This window comes from Cynocephalus volans, chromosome 4 (genome assembly GCF_027409185.1).
Source record: "Cynocephalus volans isolate mCynVol1 chromosome 4, mCynVol1.pri, whole genome shotgun sequence".
NCBI classification, from domain to species: Eukaryota; Metazoa; Chordata; class Mammalia; order Dermoptera; family Cynocephalidae; genus Cynocephalus; species Cynocephalus volans.
This window is the reverse complement of record NC_084463.1, coordinates 65,638,455-65,658,379: the sequence shown is the minus strand read 5'-3', so window position 1 is coordinate 65,658,379 and position 19,925 is coordinate 65,638,455. Positions and strand designations below refer to the sequence as shown.

Here is a 19,925-nt window from a genome sequence, read left to right as displayed (position 1 = left end):
GCTGAAATAGTTTTATAGTAAACACATGTATACTCCAATGTAGATTCTACCATTAATATTCTATGTACTTGCTTTATCATATACCTACTCAACTATCTATCCTTCTATCTCTTTATTCATTTTATTTCTGGCATTCAGTGCAAACTGCATACAGCAGTGCATATCTTCCAAAATATTTTGGTATGCATATCATTAGAGTTCAATATTTATTTAGAAATTTTCTTTTGATATAAAATTAATTTAAAAATGAAATACACAAATGCACAAATCTTAGGTGTATATTCACTGAGTTTTGACAAATGTATTCATTTGTGTAATTTAAATCCCTATCAAGATACAGAAAATTATTATCATTCCAGAATATTTCCTCTTGTCCCTTCTCAGTAATTCTATAAATTATCTCTATGCATTGGCCCCTAGGTTGTTTATTTTTTCATTGTATGCTGAGACCTATTAGCTCAAAAGCTCGCTGGTACCAAATTCAAGTTTACACACCCAATTATTTGAAAAACAGCCCAAATGAGCAGATTTTTAGTCCCCCACGCCACCGCCATGCTACTGTGCAACATTACCTGGACATGTAACCGCCAGAGATATCCTCTCTGATCTTCCTCTCCTGTAGGAGGTTCCCTTGTCCTCCTCCCCTTCTGGATGGTGGCCCCTTGCCATAAGCCTCTGGACAGTTTCATGCTATGAGCGACTTATCTCCTCAGGCAATCCTGTCCAATGGTCATATCTTTTTCCATGATCAACCCCCAAACTCCTTATACCAGTCAGTCTCTATTCCATCTCCTCATAAGCAACCACTATTTCCCAATGAAGATTAGTTTTGCCTATTCTAGAATTTTATGTAAATGACACCACAGTATATTCTCTTTTGTGTAAGATATCTTTTACTCAGCATGTTTTTGGAATTCATTCATATTGTTACATTTGTGAGTAATCCCTTCCTTTATATTACTGAATAGTATTCAATGTATGAACATACCAAAGTTTATCTCTTCTCCTACGGATGGACATCTGGGCCATTTCCAGTTTTATGAATAAAACTGCTATTAAATGTTCTATTGTTCTTTTTGTGACCTATGTTTTCATTTCTCTTGGGTAACTACCTCAGAGTGGAACTTTTGGGTCACAGAGCAAGTGTATGTTTAATTTTAGAAAAAACACTAGTTTTCCAAAGTGGTTGTACCATTCTACATTCCCAGCAACACTGTAGAAGAGTTCCAGTTTCTCCACAACCTTACCAAGGTTTGGTGGTGTCCGTCTTTTGAATTTTAGCTACTCTAGTGGATGTATAGTAGCATCTCATTAAGATTTTGATTTTCATTTCTCTGATAACTAATTAATTTATTTCATGTTCTTATTGGCCATTTGTGTATCTTCACTGGGAACTGTCCTTAAATCTTTAGCCTATTTATCTAAAAATCATGTATGTATCTTTTTATTACTGAGTTGTAGCAATTTCTTTATGTTTCCTAGATAGCAGTCATTTGTCAGGTATGTGTTTTGGGAAATATTTTCTCCCTACCTACTGCTTGCCTGTATACTTTCCTAATGATGTTTTGAAGAAGAAAGAAACAATCAGCAATAAAGGTACAAGTTATCCCTCATTTTACAGATTTGAAGCTATTTACAGTAGTCAAAATATACCATAATTAAGTGAAGGCGATTTACAAGTAAGCATGGTTTCAAAATATGTGCATTTAAAAATTCTATGTAGCCTCTGAGACAAACATTTCACATTGATTCAACTCCCTCTTCCACCCATGGTGACTGAGCTCAGTAGTTTAGTTGAGTAGGTTAGGACTTAATGGCTTGGGAGGTAGGGGCTGATTCTAACTTTTTTGCAAAGTAGCGTGCAAGTTATTTGGTTGCCTGTTTCTGCAGCGGTAAAGTAGGGAAGTTAGACTCGGATTATAAGATCTTTAAATTTCCCTTATAATTTGTATATGGTACTAACTATAATAATAAGTACCCAAAAAGTAGAATTAAGATTACTGATGAAAGACAAAAAGATAACAGATATGATTAGCTATTGGGTTGCGTGAAAGCAACCCAATCCTAAAGTATGGTTTATAAATGCATAATTAAGTATATTGAGAGTCATCTCAGGGAAACAATTTAGAGTTGAAATAATAATAATAATAAAAAAAAAAACCCAAGCAACAGTGACACATCCATGCAAGCAACAAAGCCAGACGAGATGCCTAGGGGTCTACATGCAGGGGCCAAGGGCCTAGGCCATCCCTTGCCCACATCCAGGCAAGCAACACAGCCAGCCAAGATGTTCAGAGGTCCTGAGATGGGAGCCAAGGGCCAGCCACACCCCCAACCACAACCAGATCCTAAAATGTATTTATTAAATATGTGTGTTTCTTTGGGGTGTGTGACCTATCTGCTCATTTACTTGACCAGATTTCTGCTTAGGTTTTTCTAACACATTTTTAAGGGTTCTTTTTGCAATTAAAAACTAAAATAAAATAAAATAAAATAAACCCCAAGCAACAGTAATAACAATAATAATAACAAGAACTAAGAGATAGTTCTCTATTAGTCTCAGTAAAAAGGAGCTTAAAGAACAAGAACTTGGCAGAGTCTCCATTAAAGTACAGGTCGTAAGAGGCCATGACTTATCACCCCAACTATCCGATTCACCTGGCAGCTATAATAAATGGGGATTCTAGCTTATCTATGTTCCTTGGGTTTGAATAGTATGGGTCATAATGTCTGATCTCTCCCAGGAATACTAAAAGTCTAAGGACCATACACTATCCTGACAACTTTGAGATAATGCCTGAGTGATCAGCCATCCCTTCCTCTATTATAGTCATTCTCTGTGTGTTGTCCCCTGACCAGCAGTATCAGCAATAACTGAGAACTTCTTAAACATGCAAATTTTAAGGCCCACCTCAGACTTACTGAATCAGAAATGCTGAAGGGTTGGTTTAACATTCTGTATTTTAACAAGCCATTCAAGTAACTACTACACATTGATGTTTGAGAACCACAGTGGCTGACTGCTGGTAACTGAAACTGTGGGTAATGGGGGACTATGTATAACAAAAAGATGTATAGGTGAAGAACAAGGCAAGTAAATCAATTAGAATCCTTTGGAAGAAAAGGGAAAAGGGGTTTTTATGCTTGCTATTATAGATTGGAATTAAGCAGGGACAAAAGAAAATGCCCACATTCTCCATCATAGAGAAGAATCTTTTCTCTCTCAAATTCTCTTAGGGTGAGGGATCAAAAAAAGGTATAATGACATCTTTTACTATGTAGTGATCTTCAAATTTATAGAAGATAGGAAGAAAGCTTCATTTACTCTTGCCAAAACTGAGCAAGGACAAGGCTAGCAAGCAATAAATGGAAGAAAGAATGGCTAAAATAGCATTTTACATAGCCTTAATCTCTTTATGGAATGACAAGAAAATACTGAGAGACAAAATCATCTTTTGCATTTCGGTTTAGGTATCCAATAAACAACTGCTTTTTGGTTATAGTAATAAACCAGCAGAGAGCAGTATGGTTTAAACTAGGGATCCTGAAACTATTACTTAAAGGGTCAGATAATAAATAGTTTAAGCTTTGAGGGCCATACAGTCTGTGTTGAAACTATTCAACTCTGCTTTTGTATTGCTACATCACTCATAGACAATACATAAGTGAACAGGTATGGCTGTGTTCCAATAAAACTTCATGCACGAAAACAGGAGGTCTGTCTGGGCCACAGTTTGCTGACCTCTGGTTTAAACAATACTTCTAAATGTTTAAATGTTTATAAATTAAGGTTAATCAGAAGCAATTAGGAAATTATTATTTTTTGCTTGGGGTTAGCCTAGGCCAAAGATTAATTAGGCTATTTTTAAAAACGGTTTTTATTTTAAAGCAATTCCAAAGGATGTTCATACATAGCAACTCATTTCTACTTCACGGTAATACTGTCAAATAAGTACATTTGGTGGTGGCTTTGAGGAGAATCCACAATGAAATTACTTTTATTTTTCTGTGTGGGTTTATCAACATATACTCTATACTCTGTCATGTTAAAGATCAACATATAAGTATGGCAAGAGATGTTTTAATACTTTAGCAAGCTCAGCATTGGTTAAAAAACATTCACGCAGTACTTCAGAGAAAAATAAACATCTCAGCACCCACATAATTTAAAAAGAAAAAATATTTCATAGAAGGAAACAAAAACACAACCTTTATGTTTTTTAAAACTACAAATCTTAATCAGTGTCTCCTACTTAAAAATGTATTTCTCAATTACGTGTTTCTGAAGTCTTTATTTTTAATCTGAGTGCAAAGTAGATGTGTTTATTTTAGTCTCTTAGACTATGGAAATGGGGAGGGGTAAGATTATAACCTTCTATTTAGCCTCTTAATATAACCTGATTAGGATTTACAAGTTATAATTAACAGAGCTCTAAAATGATCTAACAAATACAAGCAGAGTCTAAGAATTAACCTGTTGCTTGCTTCTTATATATTAACATTTCATTTTTAAATGGGATTGTGAAGCTATTTCTGAAGGCAAAAAGGAGTTTTAGGAACGTAATCGTTCTTTTGCTAAAACTAGATAATAACTTTCATGAAAGATGGCCACAGTAATATCTCTTAATTTATTGCTAAGGCTCATTCTAAAAGTCAATCCACTTTTTGGTACAGTTTTAGAGGTGGTGCTTTGTTGTAAATCACAAAATAAACTAAAATTCAGAATACTTCTTGGAAATGTCTATGTTTATAAGTGGTAATCAATAAGAGATTATGATGACCAGTGCTATATAGGACCTGGACAACCTCAAAGCCTGTTACAGTAACGAGCACATAGTCACTGCTCAATAATTATTGAATAACTGAATAGAATTTACCTTCCAGAAATTTACTCATATCTCAAAGCCCATTCCAAATGCCATCTATTCCATGAAAACTTTCTCTCAACTGAATCCTTGCTTGGCATCTCTATATGACATCTAACATTCATATTCTCATTTGACATTAACTGAACACACAATTACCATATAATAAGTTATTTGTAATAGTGATAAGGGTTGCCTTTGCTGGCTACCTGCCATGTGCCAGGCACTGAAGATAGGTTAGATCCCTGGCCTTAAGGGTTTAGCAGTCTGACAGGGGATTCAGACTTACTAGTAAACACAATGATAAACCAGTGAGGTAAGGTAAGTGCAATAAAAGAAATGCAAAGTGCCAAGGCACAAAGAAGAGCAAAAACAGGAATCCCTACCTGAGATTGGACTGGTTAGAAAGGTTTCTTGGAAGAACCAAAGTTTTAAGACAGACAGACCAATGAAGTCTGAAGAGAACTCTAAGAAGAACATGTCAAACATGTACCTGCACCGTGTGCTTCAGGAACTGTGGAAAGTTCAGGAAGTCTGGAGTTACAAGCACCTGAGGAAGAGTTGCAGCAAATGAGGAAGGGGCCAGATCATCAATATTTTCCCTACCATGCTATGGGGCTTAGATTTTATCTGAAAGCATTAAAGGATTTTAAGCAGTATACTGTGTTTTGTAACATATTGAAGAACACAGAGAAGGGCATCTTAGAGGAAAGGAGACATTAGGGAGTTACTGCAGTAATCTTAGGCAAGAAATGTTGCACACCTGAGTTGGCAGTGAGAAAAGGATAGGAAAGATAGAAGAAAACATATTTAAGAGATATTTTTTTAAAAGATTGTTAATTCATTCCATGCAATTGTATGTTTAAAACTGCTTAAAATGACAATCCTTATGATATGTATTTTACCACAATAAAATAAATACAGATGGTTAAAATATGTAAATTGATAAGTTGTGAGGGGTGAGATGAAGATAAAACTGACTAAGAAAAAATACAGCCTTACTGCACATTCTTTATTTTTTATTTATTTTTCATGCATTAAATACCTGCTGAGCGTCTATATGTGTTGGCTAGGCATTGTGCTAAAATGGTGGAGATACAAAGCAAACAGTTTAGATTACTCTGTATTCTTTTGGAACTTGAGTCTAGTTATTCAGCTCCATTTCTAGTAGAGGTTGGAAACCGCACTCCACAGTCTTATTTTATTTGGCCCACAGAGGATTTTCAAAAACATTTGGGTTTCAATGTCTAGTTCACCACGTTCCCTCTCTGCTACTTCTTTACTGTCTACTGCACTTCCTAGGGCCCTGAAATCCTTTCAGTTTGTGATTCTTGTCCTAGTGTTGCTTCTTTTTAACTAGCTTAATTTTGAGTTCTTTTTAAAAATTATGGTAAAATGCACATCAAATAAAATTTTCCATTTTGACCATTTAAAAATGTATAATTCAGTGGTATTTAGTACAGTAACAATGTTGTGCAACCATTAACACCATCTAGTTCCCAAATATTTTCAGCACCCCTAAAGGAAATTCTATACCTATTAAGCAGTCACTTCCCTTAGCTCCTGGCTGGCAACTACTAAAAACTTTCTGTCTCTATGGATTTGCCTATTCTGGATATGTCATATCATATAATACATATGTCCTTTTATGTCCAGTTTATTTCACTTAGCATAATGTTTTCAAGTTTGATAGATGTGGTTGCATGTATCAATACTTCATTCCTTTTGATTGCTGAATAACATATTCCATTGTATGAATATACCAAATGTATTTATCCAGTCATTAGCTGATGAACATTTGAGTCATTTTCCACCTTTTGGCCATTCTGCATAGTGCTGTTATAAAAGTTTGTGTGCACATTTTTATTTGAATATCTGTTTTCAATAATTTTGAATACATATCCAGGAGTAAAATTAATGGATCATATGGTAATTCTATGTTTAACTTATTGAAGAACTGCCAAACTGTTTTCCACATTGGCTGCATCAGCTGACATTCCCACCAGCAACGTATGAAGGTCCTAGTGTTACTTTTGATTCTTCCCTCTTTTGCTCCCCACATATAATAATTTCTTTTGTTTTAAGGACATTCTAACTAAAGAATAAAATTTCTTGACTCCAAGCCCTCACATAACCTACAGTCATTTCATTCATAATGAACTCCTAACTGAACTCTCTACTTTCATGCTCTTTTCTCTAATCTATATTACTCACTTCTCACTTCTGTCAAATTAATCTTCCTGATGCAAGTACCAATCATTATAACATGTACTCTAAAGAGTAAAACCAACTTAATAAACTATCGAGTTCTAGCATGTTTTACCTTACCTGGTGGTAATATATCAGGTTAGAACTCCCTATATTGCCTGTATAAGGGGTAATCCTGTTGAGTCTTAGACAATAAATTAGTCCAGAAGTAATTTGGAACAAAAAGACATAACTATTGAAATAAAGCTATAAAAACCATTGTCAACATCAAAACTGTATCTTACTCAGCAATAAAAATTTATCCATTAAATATTAATGACTATTTTGAACATCTCAGCATTGAAAGCATATTATCTGGAAATATAGTCTAAAACAACCATTTGTCTTATTGATGAGACAAAGCATAAGAAAGTACTATGACATTTCAATTGTCATTATCTTAATAAAATCACATTCAAATCACCAAAGGAAACTACATATAGTGATAATAACATGATGTGATTGCAATATATACTATACTTCCACTTCCAAGTACTCTCAGTGATAAAATGATGAATCATGTAGCTCACATACAGTCTGAATTCTGACTTGGATTATGAGAACAAAGCCTAGTGATAATCCCAAGATCAAAATGAACTAAGATAGGATAAGGGCTTAGCAGGATAGATGGATGAGTGGTTGGATAAACAGAGTGAGCAAGGGCTGAAAAGCAAGAAGTATTCAAAGCAGCATTTAAAAATTATCATCAAAATGCTGATTGGAACAGACAGCTTCTATGATATAATGAGACCAACAATCTTACATCAACAATAATGCTAATATTTAAAGATCAAGGAAAACATTAAATTAGTAAAGACAGAATAACAAGAATGGAAAGAGGGAGTGAAGGACAGAAAAGGACACTAATAAATAGTTACACTAATAGAGCAAGATCCACACACAAAGAAACATCATTTCCAAAGAAGGGAGTTAATTATATCACTTCCTCACAGCCTTGACACAGAAACTGCTCAACAACATCTATTAGGAATTCACTTAGTGCAAAGCATTTGACATTACAAAAACAAAGGAGAGAACAAGACCCTATAAGCATTGTCTCTGAGGACTTCATAAGGTGATAATTTATATACAAATTACATACCATGATGCAAGCCCATTAATCAGAGAAAAATTTGAGCTTGAGAGCTTCGAATAGCCTAGTAAAAATGGCAACTTTTCGAGAAGAATAGCTCTACTGGATTATGAAAGAATGAGTACAAACAGAGAGATACCAATTAAGGACTGGAGAAAACACCAAACCAGTCACTTTCATATGGCCTGCTGAGTTAAAAATACTACTTATCTTCATTATCAACTAAGTAAAGTTGGTTTCGGTCAACTTGAATCAAAGAAGAGTGGAGAAAACACTCAGGCTACTCAAGGAAATTTATATATGTAGTAATTACAATGTGATGTGGCTATATGTTTATTTACTGATTCAACAATGAACCAAGTCACTAGTATGCAGATTAGGCATTCTAGTAGTTTGACTAGTTTAGTTCAGGTTATAATTAAATAATGGTACACTAAAAAGAGAAAAAAGAATAATACCTGATTAAAGGTAGTTTTATCTACAATTTTTAGGTCTGTTAAAGTTAAAAAATATCAGCTAATAACTTGTAACTAGGACATTAAGAACTACCATATTATACCTATGAATTACAAAGTCTTAAAGGCAGTATACTCCAGGCACTGACTTAAGTTACCTATCACCTCCAGCTCATTAATGCCAAAATGTCAATATTCAGGTTAATACATAAATGAGTTGATTCAATTAGTTGATTCATAATTAATAGAAGAGATAGCTTGGACAGGAAACTTTAACGATTATCCTGAAAAAATACCTACATAATATGTTTTAAGATAAGTAAGAACCACATAATGAATACTTGCTTTAAGACATTTTTAAAAGAAAATAAGAGGTTCAATGCGTTAAAGTTTCTTTTAAAAAAAATCATTAGTCTTTGAAATAAATTTTTGAGCACATTCTTGTTTTTGATAAATTTATTTCAAATTAAATCATTTGAAGAATTAAAGCAAATAATTTTTTTAGTGGATGCTAAATAAAAACATGAATATAATGGAATATTTTAATTCAGAGTGTTGTTTTTCTATATTGAGGTGGCTAAACTATTTGATGAAGGTTTAACTTTTATTTTTTAAATCCCAAATCATATTCCACATCTAAAAATAATTTATTCCATCACTCACACACGAGTGATTGCCCACAGTACATTAAATACTATTCAAAGTACTGGGAATATAGCAGCCAATGAAGTAGCTAGGGGCCACACAAAGAATTTCACATTTTAGTCGAAGTGAGATAGAAGAGGGGATGGTTTGAACAGAGAAGCAGCAGAATCCATATGGCGAACAGATGGCAAAAAGACTGGAGGGAGGCAAGAGTGGAAGCATGCATTAAATACTTGCTTCAACAAAATTTTAAAAGATGGTGTTATAACAACAAGGTCAAGGGTTTAGATCCCTTTATCAGCCAGCTGCAAAACCCCTGCCTCCCCAAAAAAGAAAGAAAATTTAAAAGAAAACTACAGTAAAGAGTTGGCTAAAATTATTTAAATAAAAACTTTTTGGAGGCTTTTTGCAATATAGTAACTTAGGAGAGAGATAATGATGGTTTGCAAAAGATGGTAGCTGTGAAGGTGCTAAGAAATTCTGGATATATTTCTTTTCTTTTCTTTTCTTTTTTTTAACTTTAACAATACATTTTATTTAGTCCAATATTTCAAAAATAGCATTTCAACATCTAATTAATGTAAAGATTAATGAGATATCTTGCTTTTTTTAAAAAATTTTATTTCGTCGATATACATTGTGGCTGATTAAGTCAGGCACAGAAAGAGAAATACCACATGTTCTCACTTATTGGTGGGAGCTAAAAATTAATATATAAATTCACACACACACACACACACACACACACACACACACACACACACAAAAACCGGGGGGTGGAATTCTGGATATATTTCAAAGGTAGAACTTAAAAGGATTTGATGATAGAGTGATTTCTGGCATGAGCAACTGGGGTAGAGATGAAGATAAGAAATTTGGTTTTGTACAAGTTAGGCTTGAAACAGCTATTAGACATCAAAATGGGGATTTTAAAGCTGCAGGAGAGATCAGATCATCTAGAAAGTTAGTACAGAAGGAGAGCAGGTTCAAGTACTGAGCCCTGTGGCATATCGACATTTACAGTTTGGGAAAAGGAGAAACTAGTAAAGCAGAACAAGCTGGTTGTCAGTAAACAGAACCAAGAAGCCAAAAGAAGAAGGGAGAGACTGGGGTGTCCAATGCTGAAGAAAGGTCAAGGAAGATGATATGACCAAAGATTATGAAGTTCTCTAGTGACCCTGAGAAGAACAACTTGATGGGCATTCATGAAGAAATGACTCCAGCTTGGTTTTATGTTAACTTCAAAGTTTTGGAAATTGATGATTCTGCAAAGTCACTATCTAACTTGTTCAAAACCATGTTCGATTTCTGGAAAAAATGTGTTAAGAAGATAACAAATAAAACTGGATACATACAAAAGATGTCTCTAATCCAGGGAAGCCCTAATAAAATGATATTGTCCATTATTTGGTAGAGCTATTTACAAAGCTCTAACAGTATTCTCTCCCTACAACAGCTAAAACAACTAAAGTTAATAGAACCTAAAAGCTACATCATAATTAGAGTAGATATTTTCACATATTCCAGAAAATTCTTCCCCACAGTTCCAAGAAAGTATCTCCCTTGTGAGAATGCTAAGCATGCTTTCTTGTGCTCAGTAGCAATAACATTTAAGAAACACTACCAACTTTTTGCAAATTGTTATTGGAAGTTAAGTATCAGGTGAGATAAAGAAAAGAAGTCAGAATACTCTCTTTGACAGCCAGTCCATTTCAGTTTTCCAAAAGAATGTTTTAAAACTATCTTACATATTAAAGCCTTGAATAATTACCAAAAAACCTGGGATTTTTTGTTTTAACATTTAGGACTGAACAGCCTTCCTGTCTACCAAATCTAACATATGTATGTCACAATATATATGTATATATGTATATGTACATATGAATATGTGTGTGTACAGATGTTTTTAACTTACAATGGTGTTACATTCTGATAAAAACCCATTCTAAGTTGAAAATATTGTGGGTTTAATATACCTAAACTTATGGAATATCATAGCTTAAATATGCTCAGAATACTTACATAGCCTACAATTGGGCAAAATCATCTAACACCACACTTACTTTTAGAACAAGTTGTTGAATATCTCATGTAATTTATTGAATACTGTACTGTATTGAAAGTGAAAAACAGAATGGTTGTATGGGTACTCGATTATGGTTTCTACTTGAATGTGTATCACTTTCACACCATCACAGAGCTGAAAAATCATAAGTCAAACCATCTTAAGTCAGGAACTGTGTGTATCTGAATCCTTGATAACTGAGGATTATGTAGATGTTAGAGACACAATGAATTATGATTCCAGACAAAGGAACAGACTCATAAGTCCCACATCATAACACGAAATGCTTTTTAAATCAGTAAATCTTTGATGTTAACTTGCAATAAAATATTCACATGTCTCTTTTGGATAAAAGTACACCAAAATTCAGATAACTGAGGTTTCCAGATAACTTGGTTGCTTATTTTACTGCACTAAAACTTACTTACTCTAGGTAGAATAAAAGCAATAACATACTAAAAACATGCTGAAGTCTTAGATAGGGCTGCCTTACTATATCTCAAGTACTTCACGCAAGCCTACATTGGAAAATCTAATCTTGACATTTACACTTTGAAGCATTAAAATCTAACATACTTTCCATTTTCAAACAAAAGTAAACTCAAGTCTTAAAATTACATAGAACAAATGCAACATACATTGTCAAAAAACTTTGTGCTAAAAGGCTCAAATTGTACAGAAAAACAATTTTATATTTACTACTGTATAAGAAATTGTCTATTTTACAATTATTAATCCTTTCCACCTGGTGCTGTCACCAATGGTGAAAACACCTAAATGAAATGTGATATAACAGTACTTCAAAGGTATGGCATTTAAAATAACTTTTTACCCTGTAGAATCTTAACATCTTTCATTTCATTTCATCGTCACCAAAACAAATAAAAATTCTCTAAATTGAACAGGCACATGTTCATTGCCATTAATATGTATTAAAAACAGTGTAATTAGATGTAAAAATGATACAAAAGAAGGTTAAAGGTGGTAAGTATCATAGAAAAGAGGTAAATATTAAGGGAGTTTAGGAGTCAGAAAGTGTCCTCCCTGACAACTAGGTGGTGAAGTTGCAGAGGAGTGGACAGGGAGGAAGACGAGATCAGAAAAAGCTTCACAGAGGAGTCAGCATTTCTTCTATGTCTTTCGGAGAGTTATGTCTTGGACAAAAGAGAAAAACTGAAGCATAAATTGATCAGGTGATTTGCTAAAGGTCACAAAGCTACTTATTGCAAAGTCAGACCTGGGACAATGGTTTCCTGATGCCTAAAGCAAGTAGACTTTGGATTAGGCATGAAATTCTGGACAAAAGTGGCAGTTTGGGCAGTATTTTTCATCTAGTTTTACTTGTAGGAAACAATCTTTGTTTATTTTTCCATTTCTCTGGTTGAAATAGGTCACAGTGAAAAAAAATTGCTAAAAGGACACTGAGAACAAGAAAAATTCCATAGGTCATGTTTAAATTAGCTCTGTTTCTTGATCTTTCTCTTCTCTAAACACAGAAACTATATGAAACCTTAAAAAAAATCCCCTTATCCCTGGTATATTAGCACTATCTGACTCGTAGTAGGTGTTATAATTAGTTGCTGACAGTGTATTTATAGCCTACAAATATTCTACTTAGCACTTAATTACACATTAGCTCACATTCTTTACTAATATTTTAAATTTTATTTTCTTCATTGTACATGTTTATGGGGTACAGTTTGTTACTTCAATGCAAGCATATGTTGTATAATAATCTAATCCGAATGTTTAGTATATCATCTAAACATTTATCATTTCTTTGTTACAACATTCAAGATCCTCTTTTCTGGCTATCTTGAAATACACAATACAACATTATTAGCTATTGTCACCCCACAGCACCAGAACTTACTCTACCTGTATAACTGTAACTTTGCAACTTTGTATTAGTCTACCAACCTCTCCCCACACACCCCACCCCTCGTTCTCTACTTATTTTGTATTTGTACATCATATTTCCCCAATTAGAGGGTAAGCTCCTAGTTGGCACTTTACATTTTAACTACACTATGTAGCAAGGCAGGAACTGTTTGGCTCCACAACTACGGCTAATGCAGGGCTAATGTCTGGAATCCTCACACAGTACCAATTGTCTAGCTCTTAATCCTGTTCGCGACGCCAATTGTAGAGCTACGTGACCATGCCAATTGTCGGGCTCTTTTACCTGCCCGTAATCCTGCACTGACTGGGCCGATTCATGAGCCAGGGCTGGGTCTGGAGCTCCCAGACCCCTCAAGCCCATTCACAGACTGGGTCAAAAACCCTTCACACGCCAGGCTAGGTCGCCAGACCCCTTCACGCAAGTCTATGAGGTAGGTAACTGGCCAAAAGATCCTTGGAGCCATAAGTTGGAAAGCATGGCTGCGCAGGGCAGACGCCTGAGGCTATCGCCTGAGGCTGACGTCCTCCCGCCTCCTTGCTTCACTAAAACCCTCTCTACTCTCTCTCTCTCTCTGTGAAGAACACAAGAATAGCAACAAAACTAAAAAGATACATTGGCGCACATGTGCACTAACTCCACCCACCCACACACACAATTTGCTTACAATGGATGTGCTAAAAACACACCCAATGGGACCCAAGGCGAGGGCCCTGACCAAACTATTCTGTTTTCCCAACAGGAACCAAATCTTATTTCTGCTCCCCTGTTCTTAGAACTGTGCCTAGTATAGAAGACTCAAATATCTGTAGAATGAACAGCTAAACAAACACAACACAGTGTCCTTAGTTTCTTCTCTACATATAAAAGTGGAGAAATCATTCAGTTTATTTGTATCATTCATTCAGAAACCAAAAACAAATCCCAAAGCCATTTTGGTCTGAATGTGTGGTGACACTCACATTTTTTAGCTGGAGCAGAGGTGGGGTGAGGTGGGAAAGAGAGGTTTTTCTCTCTTTTGTCTGATAATCACCACAGTTACAGTATCCCAGTGGAACACAGGTAAAGAAAGTAACCACCTCTCTGGAGCAGAGGTAGACCCATCTGATCATCTGCTCCCCTTCTCTACCTTTATGATTGTAGTAGCACCTCTACATCCATGCCACTCTATTTCTGGAATTCTTTTCCATTAGTGCTTCTAAATAGAAATCAAAAAGGAGGGGATGAGAATTCCAGAAAGATGAGTACCTGACTTCACGCAATTTAGTTCTCTAATTGTCCCATTTTATTTTCTCAAGTGATCAAATCATTCCAAAAAGTGAGAAAAAGCTAAATGCTATTAGATATTACGTAAGGCAACTGTCTCTCTTACCTAAGCTAACAGACTCTAATTCAGACTCAACCCTCTCAAAGACTTAGGCTGTGTGCACATGTACAACAGCATGTGCTAAGATGCCCAGCATGGTTTTGGAATTCAAAACCCTAATGTGAGGACAAATCTTTCAATTTTGCTCCTTACAAAATACAAAGTCTAGCATCTACTCAACAAATGCTTGCTGAACTGAAATCCAAATCGAAGAAAACCAAGAAACATTAATGTACTTATCCATTGGATATCAGTCATAGGAGCCATCATATGAAAATCATTCTATTAAAAGTCCTTTCATCATTCTCAAAAAATTTTTCCTCAAGTTCAAATTATCAGGAGATTTAATCATAATGATCATAAATTAATGCTAAAGAAATATTTTAACTTCTATTTATTCAGTCTTTAAAAAACGTTAGTAATAATGGAATACTTATAAATAACATGTGATGCATGTCACATGTTAAAAGCTAGACAAAATAAAAATCGACAGCTCAACTAAAACCAAACCACATTTTAAGTCATTTTTCACATAGCTGAAATGACATCATTCCTTTAACAAAGCAGAAAGCACACACTGCATCTGTGTTGGTGGAGCTGAGCAAACACACGTGTGGCCTGATTTATTTCCAGACTGTGAAAATTTTAGTGCAATGCTATAGGTGCTTTCCCTGACCATTTAAGCACTAAAGCAAAATTCCCTGGCATAAAGGCCTCTCTGGAAAGAGAGGTTAATGGGAAAGTGCTCTACCTATTCTATCATTCCCAATAAAACTAATTGTAAATAAATTCTGGAGGTTTCTGAATCTTGGAGTTGGGAGAAGAACTGAGAATAAATCTTTAAGCAGAACACAATTAAATTCCAGTAGAAGTTTCATTCTCATTCTTCAGAAAAGTTTCTCCACTGACTTTTACTCTGGATATTTACATGGAGAGTTAGTATTCCACAAAAACAGAGTAACACTAACCACATTTGAGCTGTCTATTCTCTCTTTTTTTAACCAGGAAGCTAGGTAGACAACTTTCTGAAAAAGAAGAAAACAACAACAACAAAAAGGATCGGAGCAAGCCTTATTTGCTTCTGGAACCACAGCCAAATGTGTTCAAAACATTAGCACAACAAATCAGGGTCCCTGCCTTCATGGTACTTACAATCTAATGAGACAAGGTGAGCACATATGAAACAGAGAACAGAAAGTTTTACAATAGGTGGTACCAACTACAAATATAGTAGAAAGAGTCACTGTCTTATAACAAACAAACAAAAAATCCTATACTAAAATCTGGTAGAAATGAGATTTAGGTCGAGCTTATCAATTAATTCCTAGAGTGAAATCCAGAGTGGGGAGAAATGGGAGACCTACATGTAAATTACAGTTAGCACTAATATGTTTTGGATTGGAACATGAAGGCAATCACCACAAGGCCAAAGGTTTGACTGTCGATTTCACTGCTGTGTTCTCAGAAGCACCTGGTCATAGGAAATACTTTTGTTCTAGTCTTGTAAATCCCCTTTTGCACTGAAGGTGCAGATACTTGGGTTTCCTCTGAAGGTGGCAGATACTTGGTTAGTGTCCAAGGAAGAGTTATGTCTTTGAAGTAGGTGAGAGTGCCTATCTCTGACCTCTCATTCTTCTATCTGGTGCCTTATTAAAGAGTGGAGATCCTTGGGGTTGGAACTGAGATGACCAATAGAAAGAGAGGAAAGAACAAATCCAAATTTATAAATGAGATTTCCTAAAGGTACACGGTTGTCTTTATTTCCTTTAGGGCCCCGCATTTCCCTGAGTATCTTCCATGAAATGTTAATAGGTGTCTCAGATCAGGGAGGCCTTCTCTGTCTATTCTAACATAGTCACTCTCTAATTGCCCCATTTTATTTTCTCATACTAGACATCACTTTCTAATATTATAATTTGTGTGTTTTGCTATCCATCTCCCCACTAGATTGCAAAATCCATGAAAGCAGAGTCCTTATGACCAAATGCCTAGAAAAGTGCTTGATACATAGTTATTGCTAAAATATCTGTTGAATAAATTAGCAATTATCAGGTACTGTTATAGGGGATGAACGAGACCGATAAAATGCCTATTCCTTCCAGAGTGCACATTCTATGAAGGCATAGATATGGTACTGGGAAAAAGAAACTGAGGGATACACCAGATTGAAGAGGTTTTTTTACCTATTTTCCAGAGCTTTTACTATGCCAGTATGTAGAATAAAAATTGATGAAGAACCTTTCTTTCCCACAACTGCACACCTGGCAGGAGAAATGCTTCCTACTGACATTGAACACACTGAGAAATGCAGTCCAGTGTCTTGCTTAGGTAGTCCCATCCAGCCTGCTTTGGCTGTGATGCTGGCACTAGGGAAGATTCCTATATCTATACCTGGGCTACAGTATTACATAGCCAGTGTGGTGATAGCAATGATAACAGTGATAACTAGGGAGAGATCTCCAACGCAGTAAGGAGCCAAGGGACAAAAGGCTAAATTGACAGTTCCAGCCACCACTCTTCACCTGGATGTTCTCCCTCGACTACTAGTGTAGGAGGATCTGGGTTTTATTTATCCAGCTTGAGATACTCTGGGTCCTTACTAATTTTGTAAAATTCTTAGCCATTATATCTTCAAATATTTTCTCTGTCCCTTTTTCCTTTCTCTCTTTCTTCTGGAATCGCAGTAACATGTATGTTAGACTGTTTGATATTGTTTCACGGCTCCTGAATGCTTTTGTTTTTTCCTTTGTGTTTCTTTGTGTTTCACTTTGGAAAATTTTTATTCAGCCATCTTTCAGGATTACTGCTTCTTCGTTCAGCTATATCAAGTCTACTGATGAGCCTTTAAAAAAACTCTTCATCTTTGATATCATATATTTATCTATAACATTTCCACTTGGCTTTGTAAAATTCCCATCTCTTTGTTAAAATTTTTCATCTCTTGGCAAATGTGGTCTACCTTTTCCACTAGATCCTTTACATATTAATCATAGTTGTTAAAATGTCCCTGTCTGATAGTTCTAACATTTGGTTCATCTCTCAGTCTGGCTGATTGTCTTCTCTTTCAACAGTAGTGTTTCATTATTTTTTAGTGTGTTGTGAACTTTTTGACTGAATGCCGGACCTTGTGATGGAAGAATAATAGAGACTGAGGTAAAGCGTCATGGAAATGGGCATGTCTCTTCTTCTGTTAGGCTATTAGCATGAGAGGTTGAGTCAATTCAGTCAATAGTTGGGTTTGGGTTTTGTTGTTGCTATCTTTAACCTCAGTATACCACACACTTCAAATTCTTCCAGCAATGGGCTGCTGTTACCTTGTGCTCAATGCAAGGGGTGGGATATTGGAGGCTTTTCCCCATGTTTCTGCTCTACTTTCAGCTTTCTGCAATCCCTAAATGCTTGCACTACAGAAGGGAAAGTTCTCTTGGCAGCTAGCCCCTTCCCCGACAGCAGACTCCTATTGCTTGTTAGTCAGCACTGGGCTCTTGGTCGGAGCATGTGGAATTCTCAGAACTTCTGGTATGTCTGATTTCTAGGCACAGCCTATGTACCTGGGCCTCTGAGGTAGGGTCTTCTCATATTCCTGCCCCTCCTTAACCCCATGGCTTCCAAATTCTGCCATGAATCTGTGGTAGCTCTTGGGCAGAAGAAAGTTTCCAGTCTCTCCTTCAGTGTCAGCAGAACTCTGCTTTGTATTGGAGCAGAACCCTGGGAACAAGAAGTTTTTTTTTTTTTTTTCCTTCCCATATGGACAGATGACCTGTACTTCAACTCCTTCCCCAGAAGCACTGGGTGTTTGCATGAGTCCTTTGGGTGAGGGAGATTGTTCCCTCTCCAAGAGGCAGATGGGTTTTGCTTTTACCTCTCCCCAGGAAGGAAAAGAGCTTCACCTGGACTCAGGATGAGAGGGTTTGCTGCCCTCCCTTGGTGGCTTAAGGCTTTTGCTTAGTATGAGAGAAGATTCGGAGGAAGAAGGCAATGAGTGCTTCATGTCTGTCTCCCAGAGGCAACCAATTGACTTTTGCATGCCTGGCCACTGAGGTGGGCTCTCTTTCATCTCCTGAACTATCTCTAACCTTTTTTGTGAGAAAACCAGTGTAGGCCCATGGAAAAGAACAAACATGTGAATATTAATTCCCTTTGTGTTCTGGGGATTCCAGTTACTTTAAACTGATACTTTAGCCCACATTTGGGACCTTTACAAAATACTGAACTTTAGTTGATTTCTTTTTACCTGCTTTGGTGATGTCCACCTCTTCCTGCCATGATCTTCCAAAAGTAAAACAGTTTATGTGTCCTATCTCTCTTCGGAGGGGCTTGTCACTCTTTGGAACTTAGTTCACCTGGTTGTTTTACAAACTCAGTTCACTAATGGGTTCAAGAGAACCTATATTTTTGATTTACTCATTATTAGAATGGAAATGATGGTCCCTTGAGAATTTATTTTATTAAGGAAACAGCTGTTTAATATTTTTTCAATCCTTCATCCTTTAAGATGTGAGGGGTTTTTTTGTTTGTTTTTGCTAAGCTCATTTCAGTTCTCAATTTCTAAGGTTCTGAGGAAATCACGGAAGAGAAATATAAATTTAGGCTGCAGTTATCAGTTAAAGAGAATAAGAAACTAAACCTGGCTATCGGGTAGTCACTGGCCATTCAGAGACACAACAGAAACCTAAAGAAATGATTATGTTATGTGTGTGGTGAAAAACCATGATGGGAATTTAGTGTGAGGAGTGTGGGGAGTTGAAGAGGGAAGATAGAAAGATCTGGCTAGGAAAGGTATCACAAGGCATAAGTTGAACTGAGCCATGAAGTAATTATCTCAGTACAGAAGCAAAAGGGGAGTCTATTCAAGGCGAAGAGAGATACATAGACCTTAGAAGTGTCTAGGGCTGAAGGGTGGGGAGGGAGTGCCAGGAAATGAGGATTAATGGCATAAATTTAGGAGTTAGACAGACCTGAGTTTGAAACTTGGTCTGATGCTTCAAGACTGTGTGACTTTGGACAGTCAGGTAAGACCTTTAAATTGCATTTTACCAGTCTGTCAAATGGAAGCATTAATGCCTAGTTCTCAGGGTAGCTGTGTGGACTGAATGAGATAATCCAAGTAAGGCACTTAGCTAAGCACATCTGGATCACGTCTGTGCTCAACACATAATGGCTGTTACTACTGGGAGCAATGGTTCTCTATCACAGAGTAGCAGCACCACACATCCTCTGCAGTATTAATCACTTGGAACTTCTCTAGAAACTTGAAGGAGGCTACAGGGTCACTTGCTTTAGGAAAAC

At 36.0% G+C, this 19,925-nt stretch overlaps 1 pseudogene; it reads right to left on the bottom strand.

The window, feature by feature from the left end:
- The window catches only part of LOC134375172 (rho GTPase-activating protein 20-like), a 101,484-nt pseudogene that overhangs the window by 52,959 nt on the left and 28,600 nt on the right, over positions 1-19,925 (bottom strand).